This window comes from Lissotriton vulgaris, unplaced genomic scaffold (assembly GCF_964263255.1).
Source record: "Lissotriton vulgaris unplaced genomic scaffold, aLisVul1.2 SCAFFOLD_650, whole genome shotgun sequence".
Lineage (NCBI taxonomy): Eukaryota > Metazoa > Chordata > Amphibia > Caudata > Salamandridae > Lissotriton > Lissotriton vulgaris.
In genome coordinates this window covers 850,224-862,780 of record NW_028245951.1, presented here as the reverse complement: position 1 = coordinate 862,780, position 12,557 = coordinate 850,224, and positions in this window count along the sequence as shown.

The following is a 12,557-nucleotide window of genomic DNA, read 5'->3' as shown; positions in this document are numbered from 1 at the left end:
GCATCAGAGAATAGAATCCGAAAGCTACAGAGGGGTCCTGCTCATGCATGGGCACCCTCTCACACAAAACCAAGCACTCAGCCTTCAGGATTGATAAGGGCTACCTTAGGAGTGACTTATAGGTTTATATGTGTCAGTGATTAAAGGTGGATATAGGTAACCTATATCTTAGTACGGGGTGCATGCACCACCTTACCCAGGCTGCAGTGGCAGAGCTGTGGTGCCATTTTGGAAGGCTTCCCAGAGATGGCATAATACATGCCTCAGCCCCTGGTAGGCCTATGCCCTTAGTACCTAAGATACCATATACTAGGGACTCACAAGAGTTACCCAGTAAGCAATCTGGAGTGTACCTAAAATACATGCAATCAATTCAGAGAGGAAGCAGCTAGGCTGGGGTCCTGGATAGCAGGGCCAGCCAGACTAAAGTCGAAAAACAGTGAAACACCAGCAAAAAGTGGGGGTAACCATTTTAAGCAGATCCTACTCTCCTACACTTGTCTCCTGGCCGTGGCTGCAAGGGCCTCCCTACGTCCTGGTGATCCTGTCTACCTGTATCGGGCAGTCCTCTGTTCGAAGTATGGGTTCGGCTGTGCTGCGGTTCCAGTGTTTTGGGGACTCCTTGGCATCTGTGTGTCCCTGGGTTTGTCGCAGTGCTTCGGGTGGTGCTCTTGCTTTCGCTGTGACTCGATAGGCACCTTGGAGTCCTTTGGCCTCTGTGGTGGGGGTCTGTTGGTGGGGATGCAGTGCTCCTTCCCGTTGGTGACTCAGTCATTATGGCCTTATGGGTTGGACAGCCTTTTTTGGTTTTGGTATGGCTGTGCTATGCCGTTTGTTGTTGGGTTGTTTCCTGCCCTTTGACCTGTCCTTTTCTCTTTGACTGTTGATTTTCCTAGGTGCTGTGGCAGTGGGTGAGCTGGTGCACCTCGCTCTGGGGGTTCTTTTGTTGTGAGGTTTCTCAACCTTCGATGTGGCGGTGGTCTATGTCTTTGGTTTCCCCTGCGTGCTGGTTGGTGGGGTGCCTTTGTTGATTCTTCTTGCCTGGTTGTTCCGTCATGGTTCCACCTGTTGGCTGCTTCGTGTCCTGATGCTCTTTGCCTTCTGTTCCAGTGGCTCACCTGTGCCTGGTGACCTGTCTGTCTTTTGCTGGCCTCTGATTTTGTGCCTGTTCTGCCTTGCCGTGCCTATGGAACTTGTGTACCGGTTTCCCATGTGCGATTATCTCGTCAGGTGGTCTTCCTGTGTGTTGCAACTGCGGTTCTTGTTGGGGGTGTCTGTGACTTTCTCCTCTGCTGTCATGGCACTTCCGTGTGTTGCAATCTGTTTTTTGCCATGGGGGGGTTTCCTTGCTCATTGTTGGTCTCCAGTGGTTTGGGTGCTCTCTCTTTCATCCTGTCTGCTTCTTTATCTGGTTGGCTGTGTTTTGTGGCTTTCTGTGGGTGTGTTTGGGCTTCGCCCCTTTCCGGTTCCATGGTGAGGCGGTGGTATCCGTCTCCTGCGTTTCCCGTTTGTGGGTGGCTAGGGTAGTTCTGTGCCCCCATTCCTTTAGCGTGTTTCCTGTTTCCTTCTTGGCACCTCTTTTTGCCTTGAAATCTTTCGGTCCTTGGGCTTTCGTGGGGCTCCTGTGGCTGCATCCTCTGCTGCCCAAACACGCTGGTTCCTTTGTTACAGGTCGGCGGTTGGGGCTGTCCCTTGGTCTTTTCTTGCTTCGTCTTTGGAAGTGCCTGGCTTTTTAGTGTCTGGTTGTTTGGTGTCCCGGGTTGTCTGGCTTGGTTGCACTCCTGGTCCTGTTGGTCCTCTCCCTGCACCTTTTTCTCGCTGGCAAGCCTAGATCCCCTGGGTTTTTCCAGTGTGCGGTTCCCCTTTCCTCTTCCTTCTGGGGGGGCGGTTTCTTTCCGGAAGGGGTTGGCGGCTGCTTTTCAGCCTTCCTGCAGGTCCCATGGGCTGTGCTCCTGGCTTGGGTTGTCCAGTGAATGCCTGTCCTGTGGCTGGTTGGTTGTAGTGGTTCATCCTGTTGGGGGTTTGCCTTTCCTTCTCGTGGGTATGATTGTTCTTTTGGTGCTCCTGGCTCTTCCTCCCATTTGTTTTCGGCCGCACCCCCATTCCGCTGGGTTTGGTGATCACTTTTTGCCTCTGGGGAATTCGTGCCTGCTTTCTTTTTGTGGGTTGCGTCCCTGCATGTCCCCATTTGTCTGCATCTGCTGTGATTTTTGGGGGTTCTCTGTTCTGTCTGGGCCATTCCAGTTCCTGCCATTTGGCCTCTGGGCTGTTTGCTGTGGGGCCTGGTTGTTGGTTGCCCTGGTGGCTGTTCGGGCACCTCCTTTCCGCAGCTCCCTGGTTTGGTTTGTGGATTTTGGGGGGGGGGGGGGGGGGTCCGTTTGGGGGTGGTCACCCTGTAGTTTCCTTGGCCTGCAGGCCTCTTGGTGGCTTCCCTCTGTTGGCCTTGCTCCGGGGTTCTGGTTCAGAAGGTTGGGAGTCTGGTTTTTCTGGGGCCTACAGCCTGTCCTCTTCCTTTGGTCCCTCTGTTGTTGGAGCTGGTGGTGATCTGGATTCTCAGGTTCTGTGGCACTGTGGTGTTGTTTCCTCCTGGGCCTTTTCGAGTGCTTCCAGGGTTGGTGTCTTGCTACTGGGGTATGGTGGCAGCCGATGCCTTGGTCTCTCGGCTTCTGTCACCTCTTCTGTGTGAGTGCTTTTTGGGGGTCTGCCTGTGCTCTGCGTTGGCTGTTGGTTGGGGGCTTGATGTGCTTGTGTGCACATGGTTCTCTTTTCTGTTTCTCTGCCTCTGGTGCTCCTGGCTAGCCTTTCAGGGTTTTGCGGTCCCCTTGCCGGGGTCTGTTGGTCGGTATGATCTCCCGGTTCTTTGATGGGTGGTCCTTCCTTCTGTGTATGTGTCCCTCTTTGGACTTTACCTCTGGTTTGACAGGCTTTCTGGTGTCCCCCTTTTTTTCTTTCATCTGTGTGGGATTGCGCCTTCTGGCTCGGCTGCTTTTTTTCCTGTTGTGTCAGCCTGCTAGCTTGGGGGTTTCTCGGCTCCTTCTTTTGTGGGTTTTCTTTCTTACACGTGTTTGAGGCCAGGCATACCTCTGGGATTCAATCAGCTGTGTTGGGTCTGGCTTGTCTTTCCTGTTTGTTTGCCCTTCTTTTGTGCATTTTTGTTCCGATGTTCTGGGCTTGTGCTTTGACAGTTGGCCTGGGTTTTCTTTGGCTTGCACGTCTCATTTGGTAATGGAGATAACTGAGAGAGACATGGAGGTAATGTTTCTATTACTTACCAGTAATCACATAACTCCTAGTCCTACAATCGCATATCTCCATTACGGCCCGCCCTCCCTCCCAGTGGCCCGACCAACTGTGTCTCCGTTGGCTTGGTACGTACAGGTATTGTGGAGGGGCGGTGCCTTTTTATATTGGTAGGGAGTGTGTCTATGAGGCGCAGGGGCCTCATTGCGTAATGGAGATAAGCGAGAGTACGACTAGGAGTAATGTGATTACCGGTAAGTAATAGAAACATTCAAACGTGTGCAGGTTGTGATCAACATCCTCTAGCCATGACTACAACCAACTTCCTTCCTTACTTCCTTTTGGGTTCTTCCCATTGGTGGACTCAAGACCTATCTGTAACTACTCTTGGGCGCTTGCACCCTAAATTTACCTGGCAATGTTATGCTGCTCTTCTTTAAAACGTGCCCCACACACACACAATGTGTTTCTAATCTCCCTTCGGATAAAGGGATATTGGAAATTGGCAAACACAGAGGATTTAGGGAGACTGAAGTCCAGTCTATCAAGGACATTGATCAGAATTAATAGATTTCTTGAAACTATAAAGTAAGTAATCTACATAATGATATTTTAGCTCCGAATGAGCGGTCTTGAAACTATTCTGGGTTTCAGGGTGAGCAGTGGATGGAGAGATTTGGCTTCAGAAGCGAAGTCGCCTTCCACCCATCACCACCCGCGCGACTCTTCGAATCCTGACTGGTGAGGGAGTGGGGGAAGGTTTCACTAATCCACTGGCGGTCTGGATTTGAAGTGATCTAACACTTCCTGGGAGACGTCTCCAATTAAAGAAATCAATGCTGAGAGCATCAGATGGGGAACACCTGGGGAATCCGCAATATTGAGCGTTCTGCGCGACCCGGTCTCTACCGGGTGTTGATGTGAAGCAGACACATCTCCAATTCAACGCCCACCGTCCTCCCCAGGAAGGTCAGGGGTCACTAATGGATCCACTCTGCCAATACAATTACTGCACTCTGTGTCCAGTTACACACACTGCAAGCATGCTGATCAATAGCCAAATGAATATCACTGAGCTATTTAGACACGAAGCCGTAAAAATAAACAGAGATACTTTTAAATGCAATTCAATAGCAAATTACCTCGATAAACCTTTAGTATTTGAGGTTCTCAAAATAGACAACCCTGCGTTACCTACCAAAAAATGCATTGGGCACAAAGAAACATATCAATCTGCCTAGCCAAAATTAATGATGTCACTAAATGTCCTGCTATTTGGTTTTCAAATATAAGATTGTGTGAGATATGTACTAAGATACTAGCACACGCCACTCTTTCTGTGACCAGGCTTGCCAGAAGCTTGAGCAGGGCCCTGGGAAAAAAACGAGTTCAGAGCCATTCTGGGCCTTTAACGTCACTTCTTTCACAAATAATATTCCCCAGGTTCATAACAGCAGGGTTGATACACGTAGATAGCCTGTAATTCTCTAAATGTTTGCTGGAAACTGACTTCCGGGTACGATGCCTCGTTATGAATGTCCCTCCATCTCCCTCTTAACTCCAGCAATGCTTTCTGCTGCCTGCTTCAGCGGTGCCGTGAAATAGTACAACAGAGGCTTAGCCGAGGCGCAACCACCACCAACTGGAAGGCCATGGATCCAACTCCATCCCACTCTTAAATCAAGCAGGAGAGCCTGCAGTTGTAGGAATGAGGCCACCACCTCCTTCAGCGACACTCTCAATTGAGACGTGAATCCTTACACTACCATCCCTTACTAACATCCACCACAATCTTAGGTTCAACCCTGGCTTATGATCTCTGGTGGTTCTAGGCATGCACAAGCGTTGCACTCATTAAGGGTCCTATTTATCAAGGGTTTGTGTTGCGTTTGCGCCACACAATGTGGTCCATGCACAACACAAACCCTAAAATGGGATTTATCAAGCCACGAAAGGCCACTTTGCGATGCCCTGCATGGCTGGATAAATCAGGAGTACCGCAATGCAAATTGTTGAGTTGCATTACTCAGCCCTCAGAAAGCGTTCCATGTTTCCACGCAACTCCCATGGTTTTTGACGCTTTCCCAGATGTACCATCGCTGGGAAACCTGGGAATGCCATAAAGATACGCCTTCTCAGGGGAGGCATAACAAGGAGAAATATCTTCATTTCTCCTCGTTACTTTCTCTTTGTATGTGTACTGCATTCTGCAGCACACATAGATAGAGGAATATACCTTTTGAGGATTGTTTTTGTGCATGAAGGTGCCCCTTCCTTCTCAAAAACAATCCTATGTGTAACATAGGCACCCTTCCACCATGGTGCAAGCGTGCCATCATTGGCGTAAGGCAGCCCATTGTGTGCCAGCAATGGGGAAAGGACAATATTGAGCCGTATTGTGAAAAATATGATGCATTCCTGCCCTTTCCTTGTAATGCAGCACAGCAAGGTGACTTGCTGTTCTGTGCTGCATTACGTTTTCATAAAAAGATCTCCATTTTTTTCTGACAGGTTTAAAAGCATTTTAGGTTCCTGCAACCAAGTAACATAATGTCAGCTGAAACTGCTACAGTCCTCACAGAGATTAACAGGGATCACATCTGTGAAGTTGCACTGAATATGGAAAAAGACACTACATTGAGTCATTGTTTGAGCATAACTATAAAACATTATAAGTTCAAATTGTTGAACATCTGTTTTTATCATTTTTGGAATCTCCCTTTTTTGTGTGACCTCCCCTGACTTTTTGCCTGTTTATGGACCCTATTTTGTTGATACTAGGAATCTGTTGCTTTGGAACTGCTTTTTTAGTGCCAGAAAGCGCTTTAGCTTTGGTTTTACCCAGATCGTTGAACAACTGTCCAGTAAGATCGTTCTAAGTTGAGGCAGAAAGTGCATCACTGTTGTGGAATTTAAATGCCATACATGAGCTGTATAGTGCATTTATGTAATACAGTTAGGCAATATGGATATATGACTTCAGATTGGCCCATTGTGTCCGAGTAGGCTAAAGTTTGAAAATACTGTGCTTTTGGCAATTAGGAGACCCTGTTTGTATACATTAGATAACATTTTATCTATACTACTATTATAAAGAGAGAACTGTGTCCTTTGAGCCAGGTAAACTCGAAAAGTACACCACCAATCCAAACACCCAATACATCTTTGAAAACGTCAGGGCAAGCAGAAGGACATAGGCTACACACTGGGACAATTATACCCCCACAGTGAATACTTGTGTAAGTGCTGTTTTCACTGTGTAGGTAAAGCCACATTTTGCATTAACAGGCACATTTAAAATAAAATAATTATGTTCTACCCCTGCTTGAGAACATACCAGAGCCATGATTAAAAGTAATTTTTCACTTAGTTTAAAAAGTCTAATTCAATGCTGAAAGTAGATTTTTGATAACTGTAGTGGAAAAGTACGTTTAAGAAAGTGCACTTTGGGCTGCCTCAGAGAAAACCAGTTTGAATCTCAGACCAATTGCAGCGGTTAAATATACATCATTGGCTGCCTATAAATAACCCAATCCTGAAGAACAATTGATTCGCTTCTGTGTCCAGGAAGGCAAGGTGGTATCAACAGGAGGTCAATTAGCAGTTAGTTACCCAGGAGGGGGAGAGGAACAGGAGCAGGAGAAAAGGACACCTTAACAGTTCATCATTTCACTTGGTGATTCCACATGGCTGCAAAATTGCTACCTTTTAATCCCAGGGCCCTTACTGACTTTCTGACTCCAGTCCTAGCTGAAGGCACATCCAGTATCGCCCTGACCGAGAAGAGCATACCTCATTTCACTAAGAGAGTGGCTAGGGCAAGGACCAGAGCTACTTCAAATGGTGGGAGGTGGCAGACATTTGTTTAGGGCTCATATGAAGCTTTGCAGTAATTCAAGAGAGGAAGTTATGAAAAGGAAGTATAGAATTTGTCAGAAAATAGAATTGGATGGAGGTAATTCTCCAATCACTGGCGAGTGCACAGGATGACTACCATCTCACCACTACCTCCTCAGGACACTTCTGAACCTGCAAAGATAGCATCTTAGATAGTAGACTCTGACTTACTGCTGGAGGAAGACCCAAGAACTCCTGCCTCCTTCCAGCACCCAGGGACTGGACCTGCTCTCCAAGAGTCAATTGCTTCTGTTCGCGTACTTCAGGAATATAAGAGGCAGAAGGACTCCTGACTACAAGAGGACATGAGAACCCTGGCTGGAGAAAGACCTGCTCCCTATATACCAGTCTTGGAGACCAGAGGGCTGCAGGAGTGACAAGCAGGAACTTTCCAGCAGTTGGAAAAAGCTGAGACTCAGTCATTTGTTCCATAGCTGGAGGAAAGGGACAAGGTTCTGAGGTTTCACAAGGCAGAACACACATTGGCGGGCAAGCAAACCAGAACCTTCCTACTGGAAGCTTTCTACCAAGCTGAATTCTGGTTCAGCAGGACCTCTTGGAAAAGGCACTGGATCTTATGGACATTTGGGAGTTTTTCTTGACTCCAGAGCTTCTTTCACCAAACAAAGAGATGCCATCAACGCAAAAGCACTGTCGCTGGAGGTTGCATCGGCAAAATGCTCAAAACACCTACTAGGACCAAGCCTAACCCCCTTCTCAAAGTGATGAAGGACAAGATCACAAATTCTTTATCATATGGTCATGAGATTATGATGGGCTCAGGGGGGCGTGGCTTGGGCGCCGATGGCGATGGTCGCCTGAGAGCTCGGCTCCGGGACTGAGCCCGGGATTATCCTGTAAATCGGAGGCCGTGGGGCACCCTAACCCCCGCAAACTGTTGATCGGCCCGACGGGGACCTGCCGGGGCACCTGGCGCAGCCCGAACGTGTGGTGACCCGACGGAAAATCGAAGTTTGTGGATCCGCGGAGTGCGACCCAACATGGCGCCCGGACTTCATTGTCCCCTTGGACGGAACCATTAGACTGGAGGAACATCACTGGCTGCGGCGCACCCTCCACCTTTTCGTCTTCCTGTGATATGTGGATCTGGGTGTCGATCTGATTGGACTCTGGCAACGGGGATCGCGCCTAGATGATCGGATGCCCTCGCTATAGTGGATCTCGGCACACGGACGCCTGGAGGCCCTGACCGTGGCGCCCACTCCCTAAACCGCACTTGGCTGCATCTCCCCGAACGACCCACTCCCATGTGAGGCACAGCCCCTTGGCGACACAAAGTCTCCGGTAGTGTTGATGACCCTCACTCCGGGTCCTCATCAGCCGAACGGGCCTGCCCGCCCTGGCGCCGATTGTCTCCGCCTCCTCCTCGGTGCCCTCAGACGACGTGGTGGTGGTGCGGGCCGAGGCTGAGAAGATCTAACAGGCCCTGGAGACGGGGATCGCCGGCCCTCGACTCGAAGACCGACAACCGGGAGAGACATAGCCGACGCCCGCACTCGGTGGCGCCTATCCCTGGATCCACACTGTGTGCCTCCGGCGACATGGGGAAACCGAGGGGAGCCAAGGGGACTACCCCAGCCGCCTCAGACTCGGAGACCCCGGACAAAGAGGAACGTGGAGACCCGGAGAGTTCTGGTGGCGCACCAATGCAGCAACAATTTGACAGCGTCTTGGAGGCGATTGCGACCACACGCTCGGCCCTCCAGCAGGACATTGCCCAGGTGGCGACGAGCTTGGGCCTCCTTAGAGCGGATCACGGCAAGCTCTCGGATAGGGTCAAGGAAGTGGAGGGCTCGGTGAAAACCTTGGAGCCGGCGCAGCGGACCTTGGCCGCGACTATGAAGGATGCCCTGTCCCGGATTACTGCCCTGGAGCAGCGAGCGGAAGATGCGGAAGGCCGTAACAGGCGAAACAACATTCGTGTGGTGGGCCTGCCGGAGAAGATTGAGGATGGCGACATGGTGGCGTACTTGGAAGCCTGGCTCCGAGACACGGTGGCCCCGGAGGGTCTATCCTCCTTCTACACCCTGGAGCGAGCTCATAGAGTCCCAGCGAGGCCACCACAACAGGGACGTGCCCCGCGACCGGTGGTGGCACGGTTATTGCACCTTCGGGACAGAGACCTCATCCTCAATGCCGCCAGACATAATGGCCCATTCAAAGTGGCGAACAGCCAGGTGAACATCTTCCCGGATTACACCTATGAAACCCAACGCAGGCGGTTTTCCTTCTTGGCGGTCAAGCGCGAGCTCCGGAGCGAGGGCATCCAATACTCGCTCCTATTTCCTGCACGGCTCCGCATAATTGTCGATGACAAGACTCAATTCTTTGATACCCCGGAGGATGTCTGTAACTGGCTTGAACTCTATAGAGCCGGAAAAGATGGCTTTAGCTCCTCATCTCAGCTAGCGGCGGAGCCGGAGCAGCGACGGCGGTCCAAGAGGATTCGGAGTCGCCGTGGCCGCTCAGACGGACCCTCAACTGCGGAGACATCGACGGAGCGGAAGGGGGTGTTGGAGGTGTTATCTGCGCTGTCTGGCTCACGAGACGGTACCATTGAAGAGGAAGCGGACCCTGGTGACGAGGGGGTACCGACGGACTCCGAGGAATCGGTGACTGATAGCGTCCACACGCCGGTGATCACACCGAAATCGGTTGAGGACCTTCTGGATGGACAGGGTTAATGGGGTGAGCTGCATCCATTTGGGTGGGGGCCCGCAACGGGGGTGGCGGGAGCCGACGATTGATGATGACTCCCGGGGGAGGGAGGGTGGGGTGCCTTGCTCTTGCCCTGAGGGTTTCTAGTACTGTTTTGGGCTTGCTTTAGTCCTGGTAGCCAGGGCATCGAGGGCCCACTGCCAACACCCAGCCAGCACCTGGCCCTTAAGGCCTTCCTACGGTGGCAACCGCAGGATTAGTCGGGGACAGGGGGTTTTCTGAGGGTATGGTTTGGATGGGAACTAGATGGTGCTATTTGGGTCCTGTTCTGGGGAAGGTGGGCGGGGGTTTGGGTCGAATTGGGGTTGTTGAGTTTTGGTTGGGGGAAATGGCCGCCATCAGTGCTGGGTTGATTGTTGCTCTTTCTTTGTTGAGACCCAGATGGGGAGACTTTGCACGAACAATATGGGACAATGGCTGATGTTGCTAATGTGAAATGCATTACTTGGAACGTGCGGGGGCTCCACACCATGTCTAGGCGTCACAAAGTCCACGCTTATTTAGTGCGTAGAGGGGTACAAATGGCGCTGCTGCAAGAGACCCATCTGAACAAGGCGGAAGGGGCGGCGCTACAGCGTAGGTGGAGGGGGCAGGTCTTTTGCACATCGTACTCCGCGTATGCCAGGGGGGCGCTAATTTGGATTAGAGCTGGGGTTCCCTTCCAGGTCACGAAAACGGTGGTAGATCCAGAGGGGCGCTATGTGGCCATTTCGGGCACTCTGGGAGGGAGGGACCTGAACGTTTGCTGTGTGTACGCACCCAATATAGACCAGATTGCCTTCCTTTCCAGGTTATCGGGCTCGTTGGCCCACTTCTTCTCCGGGCCCCTCCTGCTCGGTGGGGATTTCAATTCAGTAGTGGATGTGGAAACTGACCGCTCGCATCCGCCCCTCCCTGACTCTCCGGTTCGCCGTGTGGCTAAAGATCGTAAGGACTGGCAGACGCACTGGGGTCTGACGGATATTTGGAGGGCGCAACACCCCGACACTAGAGACTATTCCTACTTCTCGGGCCTACATGAGTTACACGTTAGACTGGACGGATTTCTTGGCTCGACTGAACTGGTTTCAGCGGCGGTCCGGTCTGAATATTTGACCAGGACCATATCAGATCATAACCCCCTCCTGCTGGACCTTCGTTGGTTTCCTGGGGTGCCTGCGGTGCCCACTTGGAAGTTACGTCCCGAGACCCTTGAGGACAGCGTTTTCAAAGCGGACTTAGGAGATAAGATCTCGGAATACTTCGCGTCCAACGGGGGCACCGCGAGCTCGAGAGCGCTGGAATGGGACGCTTTTAAGGTGGTGGTGAGGGGATATTGTATTTCCAAGAAGGTCGGCATGAGGCGAATTATCCTTGCCGACTTAGATACAGCTGATCGGAAACTCCGCGAGTTGGAACTCCGCCGTCCCGGGCGACCTGAATTGCAGGAACGCACGGCAGAGGCGAAGGAGGCGGTGGCGGCGGAGGTCGAACGGCTGCGCTGTTTCGACTACAAGGCCTATACGGTTAGGTCCCTTGCATAGGGGGATAGGTCGAGCGCGTTGCTGGCATGGCTGGCCAACCCTACGCGCCAGGCCTCACTGACGACGTCCATGCGCATGGCGGACGGGACCGTGGTACACACTCAGCCTGAGATTCTGAGCTGCTATCTGCACTACTACGAACGTTTGTACCGCAGTCGTTCTGACAGAGACCCTGACCTGCTCGATAATTATCTACGACCCCTGGAGCTCCACACAGTGGAGCCGGACGTAGCGAAAGCCCTGGGATCCGACATAGAACTGGGAGAGATCCGCAGCGCCATTAAAAAGATGGCGAGGCATAAGACCCCGGGCCTGGACGGCCTTCCTGTGGAATTTTATGCAGCTTATGCTGATCTCCTAGCCCCGAGGTTATTGATAGTATATAGGGAGGCGAAGAGGCTTGGTCGGCTTCCAGGCTCGATGTGCGAGGCCTTAGTGGTTCCCCTCCTCAAGCCGGGAAGGGACTCGTCCGATCCGGGGTCTTACCGTCCTTTATCAATGCTGACGGTTGACTATAAAATACTGAGCAGCATCTTGGCTTCGAGGCTGCTGGGTCACATGAGCTCCCTGGTACATGAAGACCAGGCTGGATTCATCCCCAGGCGGAACACGACCATGAACATCCGCAGGCTGTTCCGCTTGCTGGGAGAACCGCTCATGGATGCCCCGTGCCCGGTGGTCCTATCGGTAGACTTAGAGAAGGCTTTTGACAGCCTAGAATGGGACTACCTGAGCACTGTGTTACGGAGGTTCGGCCTTGGCGAGGGTTTCATCAGATGGACCACGGTCCTGTATGCCTCTGCATCGGCCAGGGTTCGGGCGGGCCCGCTGATTTCCTCACAATACCCGGTGGAGAGAGGTACGAGACAGGGTTGTTCGTTATCCCCGCTTCTCTTTGCGCTGGCGGTGGAGCCACTCGCGCTGCACCTCCGATCGGGAGCCCATTATAATGGCTTGTGGACACCTTCGGGCCCACACTACGTTTCGCTGTATGCCGATGACCTATTGCTCTTCCTTGAGGACCCGGTTGCTGCCCTGCATGGAGCTGCGACGGCGCTCACGACGTTTGGGGAGGTCTCGGGCCTTCGGGTGAACTGGGCCAAGACCTGTCTTTTCCCGGTTCGCAAAGGCACCCCTAGCCCTGTTCTCAGTAGAGAG